The sequence below is a fragment of the Marmota marmota genome, unplaced genomic scaffold, assembly GCF_001458135.2.
Source record: "Marmota marmota marmota unplaced genomic scaffold, marMar, whole genome shotgun sequence".
Taxonomy (NCBI): domain Eukaryota; kingdom Metazoa; phylum Chordata; class Mammalia; order Rodentia; family Sciuridae; genus Marmota; species Marmota marmota.
The window spans coordinates 28,413,478-28,418,196 of NW_026000249.1; the positions used below are offsets into that span (position 1 = coordinate 28,413,478).

Sequence of the window (4,719 nt, forward strand, 5' to 3'; positions counted from 1 at the left end):
TGTGTGTGTGTGTGTGTGTGTGTGTGTGTTGTGTACTGGAGATTGAACCCAGGGGTGCTTACCTACTGAGCCACATCTCTAGCCCTTTTTTATATTTTATTTAGAGACAGAGCCTCGCTGAGTTGCTGAGGCTCATGATCCTCCTACCTCAGCCTTCTGAGCCCCTGGGATTACAGGAGTGTGCCACCTTGCCTGGCTGGATACTAAATGTCCCCCAAAGCTCCTGTGTCGAAGGCTTGGTTCCAGGGTGATGGCACTCTTGGAAGGTGGTGGAAACTTCAGTGGGCGGGGCCTAGCTGGAGGAAGTAAACCATTGAGGCTGCACCTTTGAAGGGGATGTGGGCACCCTGGCTCTTTTCTTTTCCTTTCTCTTTCTTTTCTTACTGGCCACCAGGAAGTGAGCCTCTCCTCTGCCCCCCACGCCCTGCCATGATGTTCTGCCTCACACCAGCCCAAAACCAGTGGAGCTAGCCGACTGTGGACTGAGACCTCTAAAACCGTGAGCCCAAATAAACCTTTCCTCCTGAAAGTTGTTTTCCTCATGTTTTGTCACAGTAATAGAAAGTTGACTAATGTACTTTTCTTCTCTAGAATCTAACCTATTAGGGCTGGGGTTGTGGCTCAGTGGTAGAGTGCTTGCCTAGCATGCGTGAGGTACTGGGTTCGATCCTCAGCACCACATAAAAATAAATAAGATAAAGATCCATCAACAACTAGAAAATATTTTTTTAAAAAAGAATCTAACCTATTACTAAGTCCCTGGTAAATATTTCATTTCAGGGATTGCCTTTTTCATCTCCAGAAGTTCCATGTGGTTCTTTTTATTCAAATTGTGGGAAAACATATATAACATTCACATTTTTTTTTTTCATTTTTAAATGTAGTTTCACATTGTTGTGCAGCCATCACCACAATCCATTTCCAGAACATTTTTTATCTTTCCAAATTGCAACTGTGTACCTGTTACACAACAGCTCCCCCTTTCAGCCTCTCCCCAGCCCCTGGCTGCCACCATTCTACTTTCTGTCCTTATGAATTGATGTGTTCTAGACGAGTCTCATGAGTGGAATAACATTGGGTCCTTTTTAAAGGCTTCCATTTTTTCCACTTCATGTTTGTGTTTTCCTCTGTGTACTTTGACATACTCATTATGGCTGTTTAAGGTCTTTGTCTGCTATTTCCTTCACCTCTGTAACCTTTGAGTCTGCTTCTATTGGCTATTTTTTTTTTTGTTAATCCTGGAATAGGTCACGTTTTTATGCCTCTCAGAAGTTTAGTAATTTTTATTGGATGCTGAACATCACGAATATCAAATTGCTGAGGTCTGGATTTTATCCTTTTCTTTAAAGAGTGCTGAGTCTCTCTTTTTTTATCATCTGGTGTGTGTGTGGGGGGGTGTCCTGGGCTTGCACCCAGGGGTATCTTACACTGTGCTACTTTACCAGCCTTTTTTATTTTTTTATTTGAGACAGGGTTTTGTAAATCGCTAAGGCTGGCCTCAAGCTTGTTATCCTCCCACCTCAGCCTCCCAAGTCAGTGGGATTAGGCATGTACCACCACGCCTGGCCTGAGTCTTTCTTTGACAGGCAGTTTAATTACCTCTAGTTCAGGCTGATCCTTTCAAGGTTTGTTTTGCAGCCTTGTCAGGGCAGGTCTCGAATGGCCTTTCATCTTGGGCTAGTCTAGACCTATTACTAGAGATTAACCCTCCTGGGGCCCCTCTGCACACCCCAGGCATTTCTCCACTGAGTGGTCAAAACCCTAACATTTCCCAGTCCTAAGAAGAGCCTGGGAGTTGCTCTGTTAGTGGCAGTTCTTTCTGGGATGGTTATTTTCTCTCAGGCTGTGAACTCTTACCCTGTGTATGTTGCCTGTGCTTGCTAGCCCGCCAGACGGCACTCTATGTGAAATTCTTGTTCTCTTTCTGGTAGTCTTCCTGCCAAATTTCAGCCATCCCAGCTTTGCTGAGTCTCCACCTCCTCAACTAAGCAAGTCTCTGCGCCCTACTTGGATTGCTCCTATTGCGTTCTAGAAAGTGCCTCCAATCAAGTCAGTTGGCTTTATGTCATTATGATAAAGATACCCGAGATAATCAACTGAAAAAGAGGAAAAGTTGATTTTGGCTCACAGTTTCAGATCATGGTCACCTGGCCCTGTTGCTTTGGGTCTGAGGCAGCACAAGACATCATGGCAGCAGAAGCAACTTATTCTACTATTCTTCTTATCCCTGTACCTCCTTGCCTCCCTTCCCTCCTCTCTGCCAAATCCAAAGTACCTCTACTCTTCCCTAGCCCCCCCTCTTATTGTGAGTTAGCATCCACATATCAGAGAAAACATTTGGCCTCTGCTTTTGGGGGATTGGCTTATTTTGCTTAGCATGATATTCTCCAACTGCAGCCATTTACCTGCAAATGCCTAATTTTATTCTCTTTGAATGCTGAGTAATATTCCATTGTGTATATATGTCATATTTTTTATCTATTCATCTACTGAAGGACATCTAGGCTGGCTGCACAGTTTGGCTATTGTGAATTGTGCTGCTATAAACACTGATGTGGCTGCGTCCCTGTAGTAAGCTGTTTTTAAGTCTACACCCAGGAGTGGGATAACTGTTACCCCATCTTTTTTAGAGAATGCTAGCAATTCAGTTCCCTTTGTGCACCCTCCCTTTGTGTTTCACAACCAATTAATAACCAGTTCCTGCCATTGTATCGCCTCCATCCATTTCCTGTCTGCAACACACTGGTACCTCTTCAGGTGAGGCAATCCACGGTTTCAGTCTGAAGCGTTCCAGAGTTTTCTAAGCGTTCACCTCTCCAGCACTGCGCCTCTCTATACCATCCCCCTTACAATTGCCAGGAAGATCTGTGCAAAATACAAATATGGTCCTTTTTTTTTTTTTTTCCTGCAACTTAAACCTACAGCAGCTTCTTACTGCTTATGAGAAAGTCCATTCTTCGGAGCTTAGTTTACAAGACCCTTCCGGTGGAGCCCCAGACTCCCTGCCGACTCCTCTTCCTGCCCCTCCCTTCTTCTTACCCTCCAGCCACACTAAACTACCCGCCATCCCTGGAACACCGCGTTAGTTCCGAGCTTCTAAAAAGCAGAGGCCAAAGCAGAATTAAATGCATGTGAAATTTATATGCAGGGAAATGCCTCCGATGGATTCGGGGCCGAGGGGGCAGGCCAGGCGCATTCGGACGCCTGTGGAAGGGGAAGAAGAATGAAGGAAGAATGGAAGAGGAGGGGCCCTGGATCGGAGCGCGGGGCTCTGCGAAAAGTCCTGATGAGGCCCACGGAGTCCTCCCGGGGAAACATGATGCATTAGGGAATTCCACATCCGAAAGAAAAACGGTTCAGCTCCGGTGCAAATGCTGTGCTCTGTCATTGGTTGAGAACAGACCCAGAAAAAATATGTAATAAATATGCAATGGTGGAGCCTGAAAGTGAGGGATCTGGAAACTGTCAGCCAGCTACCCTCCCGAGGCAGCCTTTCTGGAAGGGAGACAGACGTGAAGAACACAGGCAGGGCCATGGCCGCCACGAGCATGGCACCCCCACCTCCACCCTGGGTCTTTGTTAACCCAGTTCCTGCTCCCGGAGGCTCCCCCATCCTGTTCCCCCAGGGCTGGCTCACTTCTCTTTCAGGGCCTCAGCTTACAGGTCACCTCTTCCATGAAGCCTACCCAGACTCCCTTCCCCAGCCCCCAAGACCTGGCGCAGCTCTGCAGGATTCTCTCCTGGCACTCCCTATTTACACTAGAGTCGCCCTGGGCGCCTCGGATGCCCTGCACCTTAGTCCAGGGGAACCTTCTCTTTGTATCCCTGGTACCTAGTTCGGCAGCTGAGACGGTAGATGCAAAAATTGAACTTCACCTTGAAATCGTTGCACCTTAAAATCATTGCATTTTTCAATCCCCTTGCAAATACCCGGAAACGTGGCACCAAGTGCAATTATTCTCCAACCACGGAGTACGGTGCTCACGGTCCCCAGTACAAGGAAGGAAGGCCTGCAAGGAGACAGTTTTCATTTTGTGTTAGATTCGTGCAAGAAGTCACTGCTCACCCCGAGCAAACCAAGTACAGTGCACCCCCAGCCCTCCCCACCCCCAGGTGATTTGCATTTAAAAGTGCAGGCTCCAAAGGAGAATTCCTTTTGCCAAAGAGGAATGTCAAGCATCTGGGACTGGCCCGGGAGGTGAATTTTTTTTTAAGGGGCCAGAGGCCCATTCGGGGAGCAAATACCAAAGATCCCTTAGAAGGAGGCCATTTTATTTGGATCCTAACCAGCCACGAGAAGTATCCCGAGGCCTTGAACAAAGTCCCTAAGGAGGCCCGAATTTGGAAAAGACAATGAGAGTGAACGCTCTAGCCTTTAAAGAGACATTTCCATTTTCCGGGCTCGGGCGGAATCTCCGCCCCTTCCCCCCATGTTTTTGTCTGCGACAGAAATTCGGCCTCTGCCAGCAGCGCCCGGGATGCTGTCCAAACAGCGTGCTGTCAGCGGCATCAGCCGGCAGGGACGACAATCCTCCCACCCTTGGTTTTCCAGGGTGATATTAGCTAAGAAAATACTCCAGATTTTTCTCGTTCGTGTGGTGTAACTCGCTCGCTTCAGACATGCGCCTTTCTCCAGTAATTACCTCCCACGCTTGGGGAAATTTCTTTTCTTTCTTTTTTTTTTTTTTTTTCCTTGCAATCCATGTGTTCCAATTCCAT

The 4,719-nt window shown here is 47.3% G+C and overlaps 2 long non-coding RNA genes across 5 annotated transcripts in view; one reads left to right on the forward strand and one right to left on the reverse strand.

Moving 5' to 3' along the window:
* The first annotated feature begins 136 nt into the window (after positions 1-136).
* The window catches only part of LOC125614112, a 48,588-nt gene continuing 44,005 nt past the window's right edge, over positions 137-4,719 (forward strand). Inside the window, exon 1 of the long non-coding RNA XR_007344754.1 lies at positions 137-499. This is a non-coding gene — a long non-coding RNA (uncharacterized LOC125614112). The remainder of the gene's footprint in view (positions 500-4,719) is intronic.
* The window catches only part of LOC125614111, a 5,342-nt gene continuing 3,744 nt past the window's right edge, over positions 3,122-4,719 (reverse strand). Inside the window, exons 1-3 of one of the 4 annotated variants that reach the window (XR_007344752.1) lie at positions 4,288-4,613; positions 3,877-4,010; positions 3,122-3,381 (exon numbers count right to left, since the gene is read on the reverse strand). This is a non-coding gene — a long non-coding RNA (uncharacterized LOC125614111). Of the gene's footprint in view, positions 3,382-3,876; positions 4,081-4,245; positions 4,614-4,719 lie in introns of those variants that run through there. The other 3 variants (XR_007344751.1, XR_007344750.1, XR_007344749.1) reach the window with 3 other exon arrangements.